The sequence below is a fragment of the Lithobates pipiens genome, unplaced genomic scaffold (genome assembly GCF_037356315.1).
Source record: "Lithobates pipiens isolate NorthernLeopardFrog02 unplaced genomic scaffold, aLitPip1_a1.2 Scaffold_16, whole genome shotgun sequence".
In the NCBI taxonomy this organism is placed as follows: Eukaryota; Metazoa; Chordata; class Amphibia; order Anura; family Ranidae; genus Lithobates; species Lithobates pipiens.
In genome coordinates this window covers 97,170,680-97,193,639 of record NW_027507748.1, presented here as the reverse complement: position 1 = coordinate 97,193,639, position 22,960 = coordinate 97,170,680, and the positions used below count along the sequence as shown (strand labels likewise).

The following is a 22,960-nucleotide window of genomic DNA, read 5'->3' as shown; positions in this document are numbered from 1 at the left end:
GGCATGCGATGAGGGAACCCGCACTAGATTCGCTGCGTTCCCGCATCGCAGCAGTGTGAACCCAGCCACACGCTGAGGCAACATCATCAACATTTGCCCACAGCATCTCCTGGGACATAGTCTCAAAAAGGTAATCATCTCCAGATACATCAGAAAGAGAGTCTATTTTCAGAGTCCCGCAACTCCTCTGTGGGTACATATTTACACACAGTCCCTCTATCTACATTTTTCCCAGATTTCTCACCCGTTCCTGTCGTGGATTCCTCTGGAGTGATCTCTGGATCCGGTTCAGGCAATCTCTGAGGTGGGCCTCGACCATGACCACAGGAGGCTTTCACTTATCCCCCCTTCCTTTGGGCTAGTGCAGTGAAGTGGATAGTGGTAGAAGTGGTGGCTTCAGCAATGTCCACTGTTGTTCCTCCGATGGCAGTAACAGCATTATCTCCCTCAGGAACGCCCGGTGTAGCAGGCTTTGAGAACGTAGGCCCGACCGTAGGAGTGAATGTAGTGGTCTCCTCAGTGGCGATGCCCTTGGCCCAATCCATCTGGTAGGTACAGGGTGGCATGGTGGGTTTGCTCTACTGTGATGAGGTACTCCCCGCAGTGTAGGCATTGAACAAATGGATGGGGGTTTGCAACCAGTCCCTTGCACCTGTTACACAACATGCCCAAGGCCTTGACATCTCCTGTTGTGTACAGCATGAAACGCCCTTGAGGTTTCAGGTGAATTCCAGTGTCCGTCAATAATGTTCCAGGCAATCTGACACTTGTAGTGGTACCCCCAGGGAATATCCTGGGTCCTATAGCAGTCTGCATTCCTGGCATTCGGAACATTTTGACAACAAACAGATCCTTCACTCTGATTGTTTAGACACATGCATGGTCTCTCTTGAGTTGCGAGAGGTAACGGCAAATCCGGACTTAACCCCCACATGTAGCAATAACCCCCGAAGGAGCTGCTGGTTTTCTTTGGGCTTACCATTACCTCACCTGCTCAGTGTGTCCGTCTTAGGGGTCCCGTTGTAAAGTGGATTAAAGAATGTTAGCTCTGACACTTAGTCCTTTTTCCAAAGATTTATTTGAAAGAACATGAAGTTTTTGCAATAGAGGGTTAAGGGGGATTCAAGTACCTTGTAATTGCAGGTTAGAGGTATTTCCTTGATCCAGAGGATAAACAGCTTCCACAGGTTGGATCTAGCAACCACCGGATAGGCCTCTCTCTTTCACTGACCTAGCAGCCGGTGAGATGCTCGAACAAAAGTCTCTGCCACAGACTTGTCAGTATAACGGAATCTTTGTGCAATACTCTGCCACAGGAAGGTACAGCCACCAGCTTGTTGAGAAATTAAAGAACTGTCACACAGTACCAGTTTCTTTCAGCCAGTCCGGTGTTGGTGGTAGGTGACCTGCGATGCGTCCTCCAACTGGGTCTCCAGGCTCTTTGAGAGACACCAGCCTTGTTGCTCGGTCCTCTCCTGAAAAATTCCTCCCCTGGATTCTCCAGTTGCTTGGCTCCTCCCTGCAAGCAAGACAGCACAGGACCACCCCTGGATCGGTAGGCCCCAAGAATTTTGGGCCCACCCTTTCAGTTACAAAGCCGGCCCGCGACATAGAGAAAGGCAGCACACACCTCAGGCCAGGAGGGCCATGAGGTCGGGATAACAACCCCAAAAATATGGCGCCTGTACCTTAGGTACCCTTACCCAGAATGCACAGCGGGTGGACCACTCCCACTGGGCTATTTTTGAGTAAAAGGGGTAGCCAATGCATTCAGCCTGTTGCATTTCCAACACTTACCGGTGGTGACAGCGATACCCGCGGCCAAGTGGAAACTAGCACAACCCAGCTGAACTAATACAGAAACCAGAACTTTGACATAATTAGTCTGAGCCAAACTGCAGCTTCAGACAAACTTAAATTTACAAAAACAATAATGTAGCGCCACCCCCGTAAGAAATGCTTGATAATTTTAGGTTCTATGTTCTGCCTCTCAACCTCCAGAACAGTCTCCGTCCCTCTGGCACACCTGGTTAAAATAATTCTACTGCAGACATAAGGTAATAGGACGTCAGACTGTATCAGATCAAAAGAAACATAGGCTTAGGCTGGCACCAAGCACATTGGCACTAAAAAACTCTGAATCTACAGGCGTTTGATGATTTTTTTATCTGCCTGTAGAAGCACTTCTATTTTATTCAATGTGCCTTTGCACATTATGACGATTACAGGTGTTTAACCACTTTCAGACCGGACCATTTTGCTGGTAAATGACCAGAGGTCTTTTTACACTTTGGCACTGCGCTGCTTTAACTGGTAATTGCGCGGTCATGCAATGTTGTACCCAAACAAAATTTGCGTCCTTTTCTTCCCACAAATAGAGCTTTCTTTTGATGGTATTTGATTGCCTCTGCGATTTTTATTTTTTGCGATATAAACGTAAAAAGACCGCAAATTTTGAAAAAAAATGATATTTTCTACTTTTTGTTATTAGAAAAATCCAATAAACTCAATTTTAGTCATACATTTAGGCCAAAATGTATTCAGCCACATGTCTTTGGTAAAAAAAAAGTCAATAATTGTATATTTATTGGTTTGCGCAAAAGTTGTCACATCTACAAACTAAGGTACGTTTTCTGGAATTTACGCAGCTTTTAGTTTACGACTGCCTATCTCATTTCTTGAGGTGCTAAAATGGCAGGGCAGTACAAAACCCCCCCAAATGACCCCATTTTGGAAAGTAGACCCCCTAAGGAAATTGATAAGAGGCATGTTGAGCCCATTGAATATTTTATTTTTTTGCCTCAAGCGATTGAATAATGACAAAAAAAAAAATTTTTTTTTTTTTTTACACAAAGTTGTCACTAAATGATATATTGCTCACACATGCTATGGGCGTATGTGAAATGACACCCCAAAATAAATTCTGCTGCTTCTCCTGAGTATGGGGATACCACATATGTGGGACTTTTTGGGAGCCTAGCCGCGTACGGGGCCCCGAAAACCAAGCACCGCCTTCAGGCTTTCTAAGGGCGTAAATTTTTGAGTTCACTTCTCACTACCTATTACAGTTTTGAAGGCCATAAAATGCCAAGATGGCACAAAACCCCCACAAATGACCCCATTTTAGAAAGTAGACACCCCAAGCTATTTGCTGAGAGGCATGTTGAGTTTATGGAATATTTTATATTTTGCCACAAGTTGCGGGAAAATTACAAACTTTTTTTTTTTTTTTTTTTTTTTTAACAAAGTTGTCACTAAATGATATATTGCTCATGCATGCCATGGGCATATGTGAAATGACACCCCAAAATAAATTCTGCTGCTTCTCCTGAGTACGGGGATACCACATATGTGGGACTTTTTGGGAGCCTAGCCGCGTACGGGGCCCCGAAAACCAAGCACCGCCTTCAGGCTTTCTAAGGGCGTAATTTTTTGATTTCACTCCTCACTACCTATTACAGTTTTGAAGGCCATAAAATGCCAAGATGGCACAAAACCCCCACAAATGACCCCATTTTAGAAAGTAGACACCCCAAGCTATTTGCTGAGAGGCATGTTGAGTCCATGGAATATTTTATATTTTGCCACAAGTTGCGGGAAAATTACAAACTTTTTTTTTTTTTTTTTTTTTTTCACAAAGTTGTCACTAAATGATATATTGCTCACGCATGCCATGGGCATATGTGAAATGACACCCCAAAATAAATTCTGCTGCTTCTCCTGAGTATGGGGATACCACATATGTGGGACTTTTTGGGAGCCTAGCCGCGTACGGGGCCCCGAAAACCAAGCACCGCCTTCAGGCTTTCTAAGGGCGTTACAGTTTTGAAGGCCATAAAATGCCAAGATGGCACAAACCCCCCCCAAATGACCCCATTTTGGAAAGTAGACACCCCTAAATTTAGGGGTACACTAGTGAGACTAGGTAATAAATGGCGGGTGCCCTGAAACTATAAAAAAATAACTAACCAACCAGCGTCACCTGTAACAGTTATATGGTGATCACTGGTGAAAGGGTTAACTAGGGGGCAATCAGGGGGCTTTATGCGGTAGTATATGGGGGTCCCTGGCGCTATAAAAAGCTGCAGCGAACCTAAATACCTACCTGCCTAACTAGCGTCACCTGTGACACTAATACAGCGATCAGAAAAACGATCGCTTATTAGGCTGGGTTCACACTGGAGCGATGCGGGAACGCCACGAATGCGCGGCGGGTTCCCGCATCGCATGCCTCCCGGCGGCAGTTCACACTGCCCTATGCGAACTGCTGGGAGTGTCAGTGAAATGTTACTGACACCCCCAGATCAGTTCGCATATCGCAGTGCGATCTGCAAACTCGGATCGCATGGTGTGAACACCCATGCGATCCGATTCTGCTGCGGGCCAAAAAAAGGGTCCCGTGCGAATTTGCGGCGGGTGCGGCGAATGGCTGAACTCGAATCGCACAGAGATCGGATGTGATTTGCACTGCAGTGCGGTGCGAATCACATCCGTTCTCATAAACCGCTGCAATGTGAACCCAGCCTTAGTGACACTGGCGACGGGGGGTGATCACGGGGTTAAACCTTTATTGGGGGGGTTAGGGGGGTACCTTATAACTAAAGGGGGCTAACCCTAACTGCCCTAACAGTTATTAGTCACAAATGACACCCGCCGGGTGATCAGGGGGTTAAACCTTTATTAGGTAATAAATGGCGGGTGCCCTGAAACTATAAAAAAATAACTAACCAACCAGCGTCACCTGTAACAGTTATATGGTGATCACTGGTGAAAGGGTTAACTAGGGGGCAATCAGGGGGCTTTATGCGGTAGTATATGGGGGTCCCTGGCGCTATAAAAAGCTGCGGCGAACCTAAATACCTACCTGCCTAACTAGCGTCACCTGTGACACTAATACGGCGATCAGAAAAATGATCGCTTATTAGGCTGGGTTCACACTGGAGCGATGCGGAAACGCCGCGAATCCGCGGCGGGTTCCCGCATCGCATGCCTCCCGGCGGCAGTTCACACTGCCCTATGCGAACTGCTGGGAGTGTCAGTGAAATGTTACTGACACCCCCAGATCAGTTCGCATATCGCAGTGCGATCTGCAAACTCGGATCGCATGGTGTGAACACCCATGCGATCCGATTCTGCTGCGGGCCAAAAAAAGGGTCCCGTGCGAATTTGCGGCGGGTGCGGCGGGTGTGGCGGGTGCGGCGGGTGCGGCGAATGGCTGAACTCGAATCGCACAGAGATCGGATGTGATTTGCACTGCAGTGCGGTGCGAATCACATTCGTTCTCATAAACCGCTGCAATGTGAACCCAGCCTTAGTGACACTGGCGACGGGGGGTGATCACGGGGTTAAACCTTTATTGGGGGGGTTAGGGGGGTACATTAGAACTAAAGGGGGCTAACTCTAACTGCCCTAACAGTTATTACAGTCAGAAATGACACCAATGCAAAAAAAAAAAAAAAAAAAAAAAAAAATGACATTGGTGTCACTGTGACTGGGGGGCAGGGGTAATTGGGGGGGTGATCGGGGGGTAAAGGGGGGGTGTGAGTGTGCCTGGCATGTTCTACTGTGTGTGTGAGTGTTGGTGCAACTTACTGATCCGTTCTCCTCCGTGTCGGAACGAAAAATACCGACACGGAGGAGAGAATACATCACTTCCTCTCCTGTGTTTACATTACAGGAGAGGAAGTGATGTCACCGGGGATTTCTATTCGTCGGGAGCGATCGCGAGGGGGTGGCCATGAATGAATGGCCGTCCCCTCGTCCGGGATCGCTCCCGTACGAATTCCGACCGCCGCAGGCACCGGGCGGGGGCCCGATCGGGCCCCCGACCCGCGGGAGGCAAGGGACGTACATGTATGTCCTTATGCCTGCCCGTGCCATTGTACCGACGTACATCGGCGTGCGGCGGTCGGCAACTGGTTAAGAGGGACATTTAGAGGCAGGAAAAAAAAAACCTTAAGGATCGCGTTTTTTGGAGAATTTTATGAGCGGTAAAAATGCAAAACACTCCTAAACTCATGTTATCTCTAGCCAGCGTTGATTTTCAGTGTTTTTTCCCCAATACAGAAAAAAAAAAAAAAAAAAAAAAAAAAAAGGGTGTTGACTTACTGTCCAGCCTTTCCTGGCTTTGCTAACCTTGCCCAATGTCTCCATCTTTCTTTGTGAGAGCCACACGATCATACATGACAAGGAGAGAGGTCACACAACACCAATTGATTACATCTGTGCAAGCACATGCCGACCTCTGGGATAAGTCTCACCCTGATTACAAGGACAGGATTATCAAAAATTCATCCTGGGAGGAGATGGCATCAGCACTACTGCCAAACTGGAACACCCTTCGTAATCTGGGGAAAGATAATTGCAGTAAGTACATTTCCATGCAGTAGTATTTCTTATGCCCCATACACACAGTCGGAAATTCCGACAGAAAAAGTCAGATTGGATTATGTTGTCTGAAAATCTGATCGTGTGGGGGCTCTGACTTTTTCTGTCGGAATTTCCGATGAAAAAAGTTTGAGTTTTTCCGACAACAAAATCCGATCTGACTTTTTCCAATCTTGTGTAGAGCATTCCGACGCACAAAAAAATTTGGAAACAAAAGCTATTGGTTACTATGTAGTCCCGTCGTACTTGATTTATGTCACCTTGTTTTCGAACGATTGGATTTTTCAACAACTTTGTGTGACCATGTGTATGCAAGACAAGTTTTGCCCATAATCCATCCAAAATAAGACGGATTTTGTGGTCGGAATGTCCGACCGTGTGTATGGGGCATTACATATGCATTATTTATATGCATCTACTATGTAGAATGTACCTAATAGACCTTTTTTTTCTTTTGATAATTGACCTCACGCACTAGATGAAAAACCTTGCGTGACTGATTTACCGCAGAACAAACTGCTTTAACCACTTTGGCTCGCACACCTGTTTACCCCTTATGGACCAGACCATATTTTCACATTTCCGCTGTGTCTATTCATGAGTCTTTAACTTTGTAATCACTTATGATGCAAGAATTATACTTTTCTTTTGGGGGGGGGGGGGGGGGGGCAAACAGGGCTTTCTTTTGATTTTAAAGTCCTCCTGAGAATTTTATTTTTTATTTGCATTTTAAGGGAAAAAAAATAATAAAAGTTTTTAAAAAAAAAAAAATTTTAAATCAGTAATAATTTGTACACAAGTACCATTAGTGCGGGGAAAACATATACATTTTATCCTGCTGCTTGTTCTATTGCAACATTAAAATTACATTTTTGGTACACAGCATTTACATTATTTACAAGAATTTAAGTTATTTACAAAATAAATCTTTTTTTTGCATATATTTAATTTTTCTCATAATGCATCAGTCATTTACAATAAAGTCCTTACTGATTTAAAATAAAATAGATATACCACATATTTCCCTTAATGTCTTTCAGGACAGCACCTAATGCCGCGTACACACGAGCGGACTGAACTCCAAAGGACTTTCCAACTGAGTTCCGATAGAGTTCCGCCGAAACGGACTTGCCTACACACGATCACAACAAAGTCCAACTGTCTGGTACCCAGTGACGTACACCGGGTCCGACGAGACTATAAAACGGAAGTTCAATACCAAGTGCGCCACCCTTTGGGATCCTTCTGCTAATTTTGTGTTTACCTCGTGTTAGCAGAAGTTTGGTGAGAGACGATTCACGCTTTTCAGACTCGTATTTTTCAGATCGTTTAACTGCTGTTCAGTTTGTGCTTGTGAGGTTTGTATCTGGTTTTCAGTGCATGTAGTCAGTTCGTATCTGTATTTTGCAGTGCAATCTAGTCCGCTCGTTGCTGACTTTCAGCTCGTTGCTGACTTTCAGCTCGCTTTTCATAGGCCTTGCTGTTCCTCAGTGCCTTCTGTTAAGTTCGTTCTGACCAGCCGACCATTTTGAAGCCATGTTGCGTGTACGTACTTGTCGTCGAGTTCGTGCTTTGCTTGGGCTTGGTGTTGCAGTTCATTCTTCAACCCAAGACCAGTCCATGAACAGGGTGGGGAGGAGTTCATGGACGAAGAATTGGTTACTCCAGCGTGACCAGTTCTCGCACATGCCTTTGCTTTGTGAGATCCGGGAGAATAATCATGATGATTTCAGGAATTATCTCCGGATGACAGACCCCGTTTTTCACCGTCTGTTTGCTTTGCTGACCCCTTATATCAGCAGGCAGGATACCTGCATGCGGCAAGCCATCAGTCCGGAACAGAGGCTAGTCACTACGTTGCGTTACTTGGCAATGGGGAGAAGTCTTCAGGACCTCAAGTTCTCGACAGGCATCTTCCCCCATGCTCTGGGAATCATCCCAGAGACCTGTTCTGCCATCATTCAGGTCCTGCAGGAGGACTATATTAAGGTAAGATTTATCATTTAACATCACATTTTATTGTCTTTAATGTTTGCTAATGTATTGTATTTCTTTCCTCAATCTCTACCATGATTGCAATATGCTGTGAATGTCCCCTTTGTCCTTATGCATGCTGTAATCTTTTAATGCTCCTTTTTTGTCTTTCATGAATATTTGCCTTCACTAACCTCACCAGCATGCTATGGTGGGCCCATATCCACCTAATCTAGTCACTTAACAATGTCTTTTGTCAGCTCCATTGTAGTGCTTTATCCTAAACACCCCCTTAAAAAGTGTCCAAATGGTGTGTGTGTCCTTAACTGAATCCCCCCCCCTTAATATTAGTCCAAATGGTCTGTGTGTCCTTAACTGAAACCCCCCCCCCCCCTTAATATTAGTCCAAATGGTCTGTGTGTCCTTAAATTAATGTTGAATTATATATTGTAGTTTTAAACCACTTCAGCCCCGGAATGATTTACCCCCTTCCTGACTATCAGCACTTTTGGCGATTTTGGCACTGCGTTGCTTTAATTTAGAATTGTGCGTCCTTGTAACATGGCTCTTCTACTAAATTTACGTCATTTTTTTAACACAAATAGAGCTTGATTTTGGTGGTATTTCATCCAAAAAAACAGGTGATCAAACACCAACAAAAAAAACACCATTTTGAAAAATACACATTATTTTTCACTTTTCGCTATAACAAATATACACCCAAAATATATTAACCATAATATTTTTACATCATTTTATGCCGATACGTATTCTTCAACAAATTTGATTGGTTTGTGCAAAAGTTTTAGCGTATACAAAATATGGTATAGTTTGATGGCATTTTTATTATTCAAATTTTTTTTAACTAGTAATGGCGGTGATCACCGAATTTCATCGTGACTGCCACATTGGACAATTTTGAAACATTTTTGGGCCCATTGGCATTAATACAGCGATTAATGCTAGAAAACTGTATTGATTACTGTAAAAATGTCACATGCAGTGAAGGTGTTAACCACAAGGGGGCGGAGGAATGGTTAAGTGTGTTCTGGGGGAGTGTTTAACTGTCTGAGGGATGGGCTAGCAGTGACATGACCCTGATCACTGCTCCCGATGACAGGGAGCAGACGATCAGTGTCCTGTCACTAGGCAGAAGGGGGAGATGCTGTTTACATCGGCATCTCCCCATTCTTCAGCTCCGTGACAACAATCGTGTGTATCCCAGTGGCAATCGAGTCTGCGTGTTCCACGGCACGGTCACGGAGCTTGCGGCAGGCGCGCGTGCATTTCAAAGTAACGTATGGGGACGTTAATTTGCCCAGCCGAGCCATTCTGCCAACATATATTTACTGACAGCAATTGCCAAGTGGTTAAATAAGCTTTTTTAAAAAGGTTATACTGATGTTGTTAAAGAATGTTTGTTTTTGTTATAATGTACTTGCAATGGTAATGTGCAAAAGTACTTATTTTGTTTTTTTCTGCTTTGACTCCCCAGTTTCCTTCAACGCCACAGGAATGGCAAACTGTGGCATCCCATTTTGCCACCCGTTGGGACTTTCCCAACTGTGGAGGGGCGATACATGGGAAGCACTTCCACATCGTGCCACCACCCCATTCGGGGTCATACTATTACAACTATAAGGGGTTTCATAGTATTGTGTTAATGGCGGTGGTGTCGGCACAATATGAATTTCTGTATGTGGACGTGGGGAAGAATGGCTGGATGTCGTATGGAGGAGTCTTCGCCCAGACGGAGTTCTACCAGCGTCTCCAGACTGGTGGCCTGGGATTGCCACCTGATACAGATAATGTGGAAGGACTCCCCCTTGTCTTCATTGCAGATGAAGCCTTCAGTCTGGGCGAGCACCTGATGAGGCCATTCCCCCAAAGGACCCTCATCCCCGAGAGGAGGGTTTTTAACTACCTGCTGACCAGAGCGAGAAGAGTTGTGGAAAATGCCTTCGGAATAATGGCCAGCCGGTTCCGCGTTTTTCTTACTCCAATACACATGGCGGAATACAAACAAAATCATCTTGTCCTTACATGTTGCATCTTGCACAATTATTTAAATAAGAACTTTTCAAATTATATTTCATCATTTGGGCCTGAGGCCGGACTTGTTCCCAAAAATAATATGACGGGCCTGGATACGGGCCGTACTGGCTTGGCCCCCCAAAGTGCCCGTGAGGTTCGTGAAAAATATGTGACTTATTTTAACGGTGGAGGGGCCATTGCAATGCCACACAATGTTTAATTTTATAAAATAAAAAAAAGAAGATAAAATCTTGAAATGTTTTTTGCTTGCTTTTCGTTTGGGCTGTCTCCTATGTTCTCCTAGTGCACTTGTAGTGCCAAGTGTATTTTCATTTATTAAATAAGGCCCATTGTCACTGGAAACACCAAATCACTTTTACCAAACTGGTATTGAGCATTGAAAGAAGACGCCACACATTGTTGATTATAAAACTTTTTATTCTGGCCACATTCACATGTGCCTTTTAATATAAATTTTTGGGATAAAAAATGTAATTTTTGTCTTTTTCTAACCTTTAATAGAAATGGTGCTTTGAAATGGGTCCCTTTCCCCAACCAGAACATCACCTAAAATAGATGAAAAAACATGTCTTTAGAAATATGTAGGCATACATTCATTACCTGAAGCTGTGGTGTCAGACACTTACCTGGTGGGGTGCCCATCTCCACTACTTCCTCCACCTCTCCTTCCTCCACATGCACATCCACGGGGGGGATGGGGCTAACCTCCCATTCATGCTGGCAAGGTCGGCGGTCCCTGGTATCCTGCTGTCTGAGTCTTTTCTCCCCTATGAGAATTAAACAAACAAAAGGTTTGTTAGCAGAATAGAACACACCTGAGCAACAAAAGGGTGGCCAACAATTGTACTTGTCAGCCATGCTCAGTGTGTGAATCCATAATCCCACAGGTAGAAAAACATGACAAATACTAAAAGCAAGGGTCGCTACCAGCTGCGGGGATGGAAGTAATCCAACATTTTTATGTGGTCAATTTGTCTGAGAGATCTTTCTCTTCTGCCGACATTGCTTTGTTATCCAGGGGTTCAAACTTCTGCCCTACCAATCATTTTAATTTGTTTGGAACAATCTTGGATATGAATAAACTAGCTAGGACTTTAACACTGCAAAAACATTATTTTGAATCAGCGGAATTGACCAATTGCCCACCAGCGGATAAGACAGCAGTCGGTGAGTCTATCCCCCCTTCCCCTCAATTGTTTAAAGATGTGTGTGCCATTATGGACCTTATTGAATCAGACACTAATATAGACAATAATGATGTCCATTGTGGTGCAGTATCATTTAAGATGAAATCTGACTTTTACCCAGTGAACTCGAGAGGCAAGGATATGGACATGTACCACACTTTGAAAGGGATTTGACTGTTTTAGCACACAGTATTTCAAAGAAATCAGTGGATAATCTGTCTCATGATGAAAAAATGTCTATTGAGAGTCTGTGTAAGGATGATAGCATTGTGATTAAAAATGCCGATAAGGGGGGTTCGGTGGTTGTCATGAGTGCAGCCATGTATAGAGAAGAGGCTGCGAGACAACTATCGGATCCCTTGACTTACCGTAAATTAAGAGGAGACCCCACTGATTGCTTTAGGGCTGAGTTGTCCTCTTTGTTGAATTGTGCTGTTTCCATGGGTTTATTTACAAAAAAAGAGAAAGATGTTTATACCCAAGTTTCCTGTTATCCCCATTTTTCATCACCTTCCTAAATTACACAATGGGTTAACCCCTCTTACAGGTAGACCAATTGTGGTGGGTATAGATTCCTTAAATGAGAGATTAGGACAACGGGTAGACCAGCAGCTACAGCCATTAGTGGCGGAATTGCCAGGCTACCTATGTGATACTAAACAACTCTTGTCCAGGCTTAATGGTTTGATTTGGAATGGGGACTACAGTTGGATAACATGTGATGTTTCTAACTTATATTCCTCAATAACACATTCTCTGGGCTTGCAGGCAGTGTCTTTTTTTTCTTAAAAAGATCAGGAAAGTTTTCCCTAGCCATACAAGAATTTATTATCATGAGCTTAGAATACCTTTTGACACACAACTTTTTTATGTTTGGGGACTTTTATCTCCAGAAGTGCGGGGCCTCTATGGGAGCGAAGTTCTCACCATCCTTGGCTAATTTGTATATGGGATGGTGGGAGAGGTCCCACATTTTTGGACCGGAAAGTCCCTGTCGAAGGGACACTGTATAGACGATCTCCTGTTTATTGTCTCTGACCCTCACACCAGTCTGGGTCAATGGTTAGAATATATGAACGACAACGATCTAAATTTAAAATTTACTGGTCACCATGATCCAAAAACCATAGAATTTCTGGCTGTGAGGCTCACAGGAGACAATCATGAGATCATCACAAATCTATACAGGAAACCGACAGTGGGCAATACTCTTATCTGCAGATTCCAGCCACCCATCTCACACCATTAAAAGAATTCCGGCAGGCCAATTTTTGAGATTAAAAAGACTATGTACCAGACAAGCAGACTTTGAACAGGAGGCACTACAGATGTCAGCTACATTTGAAGCCAGGGGTTATTCCAGGTCAACTATTAATAGGGCTTTGTCCATTGCCAACAAAAAATCCAATCTGTTAATTTACAAACCCAACAGACATAAAAATTCAAATAGAGATCACTCGATTCCAACCTTTTCTACTTCATATAGAGCTGAGTTCCATAAGGTCGCAAAGATAGTTGCCAAATATTTACCATTATTGTCTAACGATCATGTTTATTCTCACATTATTGCAAAGGGAATATGTACAGTGTCAAGGAGAGCACCGGCTCTGGGTGGATTATTGACCCCCAGTCTTTACCTTAGTAAAAAACCTGCTACACATTGGCTACAGTTCAAAGGAACATATAAATGCGGTAGTCGGTCTTTCACGTGTTGCCCTTTTATAAAAGGGGGGGACACTGTTACTTCCTCCTCTACGGGTAAATCATATAAAATACAGTCTTCTATAAACTGCAATACACGCTATATAATTTATGCCATTACGTGTACTGCTTGTTCTATCCAGTACACAGGCAGAACTACTCGCAGATTGAGAGATCGTCTTCACAACCATCTCTATGACATAGAAAAAGAACATGCCACTAACGTAGCTCGCCACTGGAACGATGTCCATTCAAGAGATACTTCCAGCCTCAGTATTCAAGGTATAGAAAAAATTGTTAAACCACCTAGAGACAGAGCTAAATTCAGTATGCTGTATAAACAAGAAGTCAGAAGGATTTTCAATTTTAAATACTAGACGCACCACAGGCTTGAAGTTTGAGTGGGACGTCTCTCACTTCTATGAATAAATGTACTCTGATACGTATATATTCATTGATTCATAAGTAATGTGATTTTGCAAGAAAAAAGTTTTTGTAATTACATACGATTAATGTGATTTGTGTGATTTTGATACGTATATCTTCGTTGATTCATAAGTAATTTAAATTGATAAACATCTTTATGTTATGCAATTTTGCTACAAAAACGTTTTTGCAATCGCATACCATTAATGTGATTCATTCGATTTGTGCGATTTTTTTTTCGCGACTTTGCATTGAATGAGTCATTTCTTTATTCTTTCTATACTGTGATATGAAATATGCATTGCAGAGAATCCTTTATGATTACTACTCTTATTATTATCCATATTCCTCTTCAGATTTCTGAGGAGGTTTTATTTATGGTTTGTAGTTCTCCACTTATTGTGCATGCACTATTATTGTGCATACAAAACATGGCATAACTTTATTACTTGATTTTCTCAGGGTCCTTCTTCACGTTTTTACGGTTCTACGTAAAAACTTTTTTGTTTTCCATTTTTTTACATACACTATTTCAGTGCTTCTCCACATAAGGGCTATTCTGACATTGTTTTGATATTAATTAACCTGTTGTTTGTATGGAATTTTTGGTATGCGTAATATGCCTAGTGTTGCGAGCACTGGCTTTACCTTTGGGTGCTTGTATTTATATGGAAATTATGATATATACTTACATATTTTTATTCAGTTTATTATATGGATGTCATTAGCACATTTTTTTTGGATCTGTTCAAATTTACAGGTGCCATGACAATATGCATGGATGCTATATATGTTATTATTTATTCATTTTGATATAGTTCCAATAATGATAGTGAAGTATGCATAGTTGTGGTAATTTTTTCAGCAGATAATGTCCGATAAGATACTTTTGATATTGAAGCTGTCATTTTGTACTAGATCCAGGATTGTTTTACTATTTATTTCTGTTTTTCTACCCGTGGGATTATGGATTCACACACTGGTGTCCATTTATGTAACAGAGATATATATATATATATATATATATTTGTGTGTGTGTGTATATATGTATATATATATATTTCTCCTCTCAGCCAATCAGAAAGTGGGTCCTGAGACCCGACAACCAATTGGCCGAGGGAAGAAGAGATTCTATTGGCCGCCGAGGAGGAAGGAGAAGACCCAACGGAAGTTGAGAAGGAGGAGGTGCAGGGCGATTCGGTCCCCGGAGGAAGCGATGCCCACAACCTAGATGGGGCAATTTCAGGGCTGGTGATTAATGCCGCGTACACACGATCGGAATTCTCGTCGGAAAAAGCTCTGATGGTTTTCCTGATGGAATTCGGATCAAGCTGTCTTGCCTACACACGGTCACATCAAATTCCAATTGGGACTAGAAAAAGGAAGTTCAATAGCCAGTAGCCAATAGCTTCTGTCTCGTAGTTGAATCTGAACATGTGTGATTTTTGGCATGTCGGAATTGCATACACACGATCGGAATTACTGACAGAAAGTTTTTCCGTCGGGAAAATTGAGCATGCACAGGGTCACATTTTCCGATGGAAAGCTGTCATCGGTCTTTTTCTGGCCAGAATTCCGATCGTGTGTACGCGGCATAACCGACCGGGGGGGGGCTACATGTGACCTGACCGACCAAGTGGGGGGGTGGGGTGGTGGTTGGATTGTTTGCTGACACCCCCCCCCCCAAAAAATGCCGCTATTTTAATATAGACTGCTAGCACCCAACTCACTCTATCCGTTTATGTAACAGAGATGAGCTGTGATCCTGTGACCATTAGCAGTTTATCAAAGTAATATCAAAAGAGAACATGTTCTCCGTTGATCTTCACAGCGTGCAGAGAAGCTGTCATTAAGGCCCCTTTCACCCCAAGGCGTTTTAGTGCTAAAAATATCGCTATTAAAACGCTCTCCATGCATCTCAATGGACCCTTTAACACAAGGCGAGGCGCTGCGCTGGCGGGGCGTTGAGAAAAGTCCTGCAAGCAGCATATTTGGAGTAGCTTTTGCGTTGAAAAAAGCGCTTCAAAAAAACTCTCCATTGAAATGAATTGAAAGTGCTGTAAAAATGCCTATAATCCACCCTGAGCTGTAGAAAAGTCACATGATCTCACAAAAAAGTAAACATGTAAGTAGAAAAAGAGAGCATCTACAACAACAGGACTGAAATTGTGGAAAGGTCAAAATGATTTCCAAGCAAAATCCTAGAAAAATTAAGATTTGAAGTAAAACAAGACACTGCTTGTTTTACACAATCTCACAAACAAAAGATAAACATGCAAGCAGAAAGATAGCATCCACAACATCAGGACTAGCTGTGGGAAGGTAACATGATCTCACTGAAGTGTAGGATGCTGGGAAATCAGGAAATCCTGTTTGTAGAGGTGGATAGGAGCTAAAATAAGATGGAGGAGAAGAGACCAGCGAGAACAAGAAGCAATACCTGAAAATATGAAAGAAGCAGGAGTATGAGAGCCAGAGGAGTTCATCAGCACCATGAGGGGCTTCCCAGAACTATGGGATCTGAAAAATGACAATTATGCAAATCGAAACGGGAAAAATTAGACATGGAACATTGTGGCACAGAGGTATATACCAGAGTGGGAAAAAATGAACAAGAAACAAAAAAGCAGCAAACTTAAGTACCAGAACTATATCACCCTCCCGCTCCCACTAGTCCCAAATCCCTATCCCGCTCCCACTAGTCCCAAATCCCTAACCCTAATCCCACTCCCACATCCCTAACCCCACTAGTCCCAAATCCCTAATCCTACTAGTCAAAAATCCCAAATCTTTAACCATAATCCCACTCCCACTAGTCCCAAATCTCTAACCCTACCCCTAATCCCCCTCCCACTAGTCCCAGACCTCTAACCAGGCCCGGACTGGGACAAAAAATAGGCCCGGGCATTTTAGACTGAGCAGCCAACCTTTCCAGGGACCGGGGGGAGGGGGATGGTGTTCAGTAGACATTAGCGGGGGTGGCTGGTGTTGGTCCTCCACACTGTAATGTGCAGGGACACTGTGATATAAAAGGAACTGCACTAAAAAGGGGCACTGCAATGATTACAGTGCCCTTTTACAGGGCATTCCCCTTTATATTATAGTGTCCCAGTCCTATTGTGGCCATGCCAGTACTGTCTGTCTCCTATTGTGTCCATGGCCCAGTGACACTGACCTGCTCTCTGGCGGTGCGGTAGAGCATGTCTCTCTCTCTCTGGTTGTGCAGGTACAGCGTGGCTCTTTCTCTGGTGGTGTGGTACAGCGTGGCTCCCTCTGGTGGGCGGGTACATGGTGGCTGCCTCTGGTGCTGCGGATACAGGGTGGCTCCCTGTGGTGCTGCGGGTACAGGGTGGCTCGATCTGGTGCTGCGGGTACAGGGTGGCTCCCTCTGGTGCTGCGGGTACAGGGTGGCTCCCTCTGGTGCTGCGGGTACAGGGTGGCTCCCTCTGGTGCTGCGGGTACAGGGTGGCTCTCTCTCTGGTGATGCGGGTACAGGGTGGCTCTCTCTCTGGTGGTGCGGGTACAGGGTGGCTCTCTCTCTGGTGGTGCGGGTACAGGGTGGCTCTCTGGTGTGCGGTGCAGGGTGGCTCTCTCTGGGGGTGTGGTGCAGCGTGGCTCTCTCTGGGGGTGCGGTGCAGCGTGGCTCTCTCTGGGGGTGCGGTGCAGCGTGGCTCTCTCTGGTGGTGCGGTGCAGCGTGACTCTCTCTGGTGGTGTGGTGCAGCGTGACTCTCTCTGGTGGTGTGGTGCAGCGTAGCTCTCTCTCTGGTTGTGCTGGGGCTATTAGTTCCCCCAGCACAGTCCTCTGTTTCATTTGCCATGTCTCCTGTAGTAGCTGTTACAAGCACTCCTCAGCTTGTTTCTGGGTTTTCTCTTTCACCCCAGCAGAGTGCATGCTGGGGACTGTAGTCTGCTCCCTGCTGAGACCAATGGTGCCATGTATCTCTGGGACTACATTTCCCATGATGCCCCTCTAGTTTCTTCTGATTGGCCCTCTGTTTTGGCCAATGGGGAGGGAAAACGACCATACAGGAATGCCTTCTCTTCCTCTGCTGCCGACGTGAGAAGGGGAGGGGGAGCGAGGGGGGAATAGTGACAGCAGCAACTTTCCCCACCGTGCGGACGCCCATGGCTGGAGGAGGAGAGCAGAACTGTCAGCGCGGCGCTGAGGCTGAGCTGTGTGTGTGAGAGACACACAGCACAGCCCATGCAGTCGCCAGTTCCGCATGACACAGGCATGGCCGTATGGCGGTAGGCAAGCGGCGGCCATGGCCTGTTACCCACGATCAGGCCGCGGCCGCCGCTTACCCCCCGCTGTGCGGCCTGATCATCAACAGGCCACGGGCGGCCCCGAGCCCGGTCTGCCCTATGGCCAGTCCGGGCCTGCCTCTAACCCTAATGCCACTCCCACTAGTCCCAAATGCCTAGCCCTAATCCCACTAGTCCCAAATCCCTAACCCTAACCCCACTCCCACTAGTCCCAAATCTCTAACCCTAATCCCACTCCCACTAGTCCCAAACTCAGCAACATAATCATTCCGTAGTGATGTTTGTAATTTATTTGTTACATATATAAAAGAAAACAAAAATACATTTTATTATGTTTATTACATGACACAAATAATCAAACAATATTCAATATGTAATCTAATCAAAATACTATATCATACAAAAAGAGACACGAAGAAAAATTGTGGTTATTTAGAATAAAGAATCGTTCTAAGCTAATCAAAAATTAACGGTGCTACAACAAATACTGTATATACTCGAGTATAAACCGATAAATAAAATATTTTTTATTGAATTTTTCATTGACATACAAACTTGCCCACACAGGGGCCAAACATTATCCACGCAGGAGGAGATCCTCCGATGCAGCCGAGGACCACACCAGAGCATAACTTATAACATATATGGTAACTATCTTTGAATAGAAGACATATTTTTGTTAATTTGGGGATTGCAGAAAGGGTTAAATCATATCTCCCTGCCAGCTAAATTCACCAGCAGGGCTCATGAAATAATCAGCCAATTTATCTCTTGTTGTGAATCCAACTGTTGGACCTCGAACATGGACAAAGTCAGCTGGTTCTAAATTGTGGGCCAAAGTGTCCTCAAAATTGACACCATCTCTCTCTCGTACCAAGTTCTGTAGAACACATGCTGCTTTTATTACTTTCATAGAATTTTCAGATTAATTGGTTTGTGGAAAATTTTCCATTTTGTTGGCAAGTATTCCAAAAGCACATTCTACTAGCCTGCACGCACGGCATAGATGGTAATTGAACACTCTTCCGTGGGTCGAGATTCCTCTGTGAGTAGGGCTTCATTAGGTGTTCATTAATAGCAAATGCCTCATCAGCCACTAACACAAAAGGCATATCTGGATTTTCAGTCCCAGGTAGTGGTTTGTTCTCCGGTAAATCTAGTTTCTTTACAACTAGCCGCTTTCCAAACTTCGAATTTTGAAAAACAGTTGAATCTGCACAACTTCCAAATGATCCGATATCAACAAATAGGAATTTGTAGTCTGCATCAACAACAGCCATAAGAACAATTGAAAAATACTTATTGTAATTAAAATATCTGTTTCCACTCTGACAGGGTTTTATAACCCTAATGTGTTTTCCATTGATAGCTCCCAGGCAGTTAAGAAAGTTTGCTTTACTCTAGAAGCGATCGGCAACATCTTTCCATTTCTCTTTATTCGGTAATGGCATGAATTCTTTCTTTAGATTCCATATAGCATCACATCTTACCTTCACAATCTCACTAATTGTGGATATTCCTATGCGGTATTCATATTGTAGTGATGTATAGCTATTTCCAGTGGCAAGATATCTGTAAATAAAAATATGATATAATTTCATATCTTTCAGTTGAACAACTTAAAAAACGATGGAAAACATTGAAAGACAACTATAGGAGGGAGTTCAAAAAACAATCACAAATAAGAAGTGGATCAGGTGCCAAGAAATCGAGAGTTTACTGTCATTTATTGGACCTTCAATTTGTCAAACCTGTGATGGATCTGAGAGAGTAAGTATATATTCATGAAGAGTTATGTGTTTTATATATATATATATATATATATATATACACACACATACATATATATATATGTATTGTTTTTTTTTTTATATTTCTTTTCAGACTGAATGCAACGGAGGATGAGCAGGATACCGAGCAGCAGGAGGATGTGGTTGGTCCTCCAATGTCAAATTGTCCTTCATTTGAGGAAAATGAGCCAGGCAGTCTGATGGATAACGAACCGGAGCCAGCACAAATAAGAAAAAGAAAAACCAAACAGCAACAACGTGAGGATTTTGTGGAGGTGGTGAAGCAGATGTTGGCTGCATATCGCAAAGACATGGGGGACACTGCTGCCTTTACCCGAAGTTTAATTCCACTTATAGATTCGGTAGACAAAAATGGCAATGTGCAATGAGAAGTGAAATTCTTCATGTCATTGAAACATACCAACACAAAAGTTGTTCAACCTCCAGACCAGATGTGCAAAAGAGTGATATGTATACAAATTATGATCCTAGTAACATACAATATCCTGGCCCTTCCAACCTACAATACTCTGCTCCATCTTCTATCCAGTACCCCGGCCCAACAATGTATCCCATCCCACCTCCTCCCACCTATGACACTGCCCGTGTCCCAATGTATAGGGCACAGCAAAATCATCCTCACCCCCCTCGAGAGGAGTCCCATACCACCCCTCCCTCACATCACGATCTATAATATTATATTTTTTTCTTCTTAGATTATTATTGTTTTCATTAATATAACTTTCAATTTGTTAATAAAGATTATATTTACAAAATAATAATTATCAAAGTTGTTTTACTGTTGTATACTACTTTATTGCTATCTATTCCGTTTTTTTACAGTTTACAAATAAATATTTGTTTTTGCAATTATGTTGTCTTTATTCAATTCATGATATACTATATTAATTTGTCTACTTACCTTAGTGTTATAAGCAAACGTTCACATGGAGGTATAGACTCTCTGTAGTGGGTATCATGTCTCAATAAGGCAGGCGACAACATATCCAGAAGAAAGTCAAATCTGGGACAGAAAATAGGTAATATGTTTAGACTATTGTGGGTTTTTGATTTTTGGACTAGTGGGAGCGGGATTAGGTTTAGGGATTTGGGACGAGTGGGAGTGGGACTACTATGCATCGCATAGTAGCCCATTATGTGTCACTTACCTGACACAGGAGCCAGCGAAGTCACCGCTGTCCGCCGCATCCATCTTCTCGGTGGGGTCTCGCAGCTCCGCCGCTGTCATTCGGCAAAGCCGCGATGACGTCACTCCCGCGCATGCGCATGGGAACCGAGACGCGCGGCATCTTCGTTACCGAGGATGCCACGCTCAGTGCGCCTGCGTGCCGCTGTCTACGGCGCATGCGCATGCACAGAAAACGGACAGAAATGGAAATAGGAAGTTTATTGGCTTTCTCTGTCCACCTTGCCGGCAAGAGAGATAGGAATCACATCTCCCCCTGTATCATCAGCTCCCACATAAGCTGTACGCCAGGTTAGACACAGTATATATAAATTATATTTGTGTATGTGCATAGCTGTAATATATATACGTGTGTGTGTGTTTATAGACACACAGCCTGTCCATATGGGGTGAAGGAGCGCCACCCATGTGCCCGGCCCCTAATCTACATGCAGGGCACCGTATGTGTGGATTCCAAAGTTTTTTTTTTTAAGCCAATTGATTTAATTGTCTTAAAAAAAGTGTTGGTTCGGGACACAGATCACCCCGTGCCCACCCACTTATGTGACAATAGCAAACTAATATTTGCTATTGTCTTCCTGATTCTCCTCACAGCCAATCAGGAAGTGGATCCTGAGACCTGACACCCAATTGGCCGAGGGAAGGAGAGATCCTATTGGCTGCCGAGAAGGAAGGAGAGGACCCAAGGGAAGTTGAGAAGGAGAAGATGCAAGGTGATTCCGCCCCCAGAGGAAGCGATGCCCACAGCCTAGATGGGGTAATTTCAGGGCTGGTGACTAACTGACCGGGGGAGGGCTACATGTGACCTGACCGACCGTGTGTGTGTGTGTGATATATATATTTTTTTATATGCATGATAGTTAGCAAAATGATCCTACAATAAATCTTATATATATTATTATTATTGTTTATTTCAGACAGCATTAAAGAATATTGAGGAGACCATCCTACTGTTAGGCGTAACGGCTGTCGCAGCAGCAGCTGTTCACATCGCACTAGGATCACAAATGTTAGGCTCAAGACAGCCTTGTGTGTTCCGGAGACGCACAGTCCTGGATGAGCTGTCTGACAATGATGTCGAGGACATGTTTCGGCTGAACCGTCAGGGGGTCATGGAGGTTTACCACCTCATATCAGATGAAATTGAACCCTTGACAAGGAGAACCCATGCAATCCCTGCCATTGTCAGGCTATTGGCTGCCCTAAATTATTTAGCTACGGGTAACTTTAAGCCATCATGTGCTCGATCATTGGAATTAGTCATACCAGTCTTTCTAGATTCCTGAAATCGGTTCTGAAAGCTATCAAAAGACATGTGGATAGGTACATCCATTTCCCTAGAACCGATGACGAGTGGCAAGAGGTGAAGGTTGTATTTTTCTGACAAGGAGGGATGCCAAATTGCCTGGGAGCCATAGACTGTACTCATATTAGTAGCACGTATTTACCTTCCTCTTAACTGTCTTCCTATCTATCGTGTCCTTTCCCACAAACGCGGCTATTTTACATATAATCGCTGTGCTCATATTCTGCTGATATCACCACATAATAGGGAGGAGCAATTCCATAACAGGAAAAGCTACCATTGGTTAAATGTACAAGTGGTGATTGACTCCCACCAGCGCATTATGAGTATCAGATCTGGGTTTCCCGAAAGTTGCAACGGCAGCCAGCTCTTTGAACGATTCGAAAGAAGACAAATTCCAGAGGGCTGGCTGGTGGGTAAGCAAACTTACATTTCTTTATTATTTATGTTAATTAATTGTTAAATAGTACTTATGATATTTTCGTTTGTTATTATAGGAGACGCAGGATATGGATGTCGATCTTGGTTGCTGATGCCTCTGTCGAATCCCCAGACTGTGGCCGAGGTTAGATATAATAGTGCACATAGCCGTACCTGTTCAGTTATCGAGAGGACATTTGGAATGTGGAAAGCCACATTCCGATGCCTATCAAAAACTGA

General features: G+C 43.7%; 1 long non-coding RNA gene across 1 annotated transcript in view; it reads left to right on the top strand.

Annotated features, from left to right (window-relative positions):
- LOC143981916 (uncharacterized) overlaps positions 1–20,902 on the top strand; it is a 34,408-nt gene extending 13,506 nt beyond the window's left edge. Inside the window, exons 2-3 of the long non-coding RNA XR_013274378.1 lie at positions 19,608–19,767; positions 19,882–20,902. This is a non-coding gene — a long non-coding RNA (uncharacterized LOC143981916). The remainder of the gene's footprint in view (positions 1–19,607; positions 19,768–19,881) is intronic.
- The last annotated feature ends 2,058 nt before the right edge of the window (positions 20,903–22,960 follow it).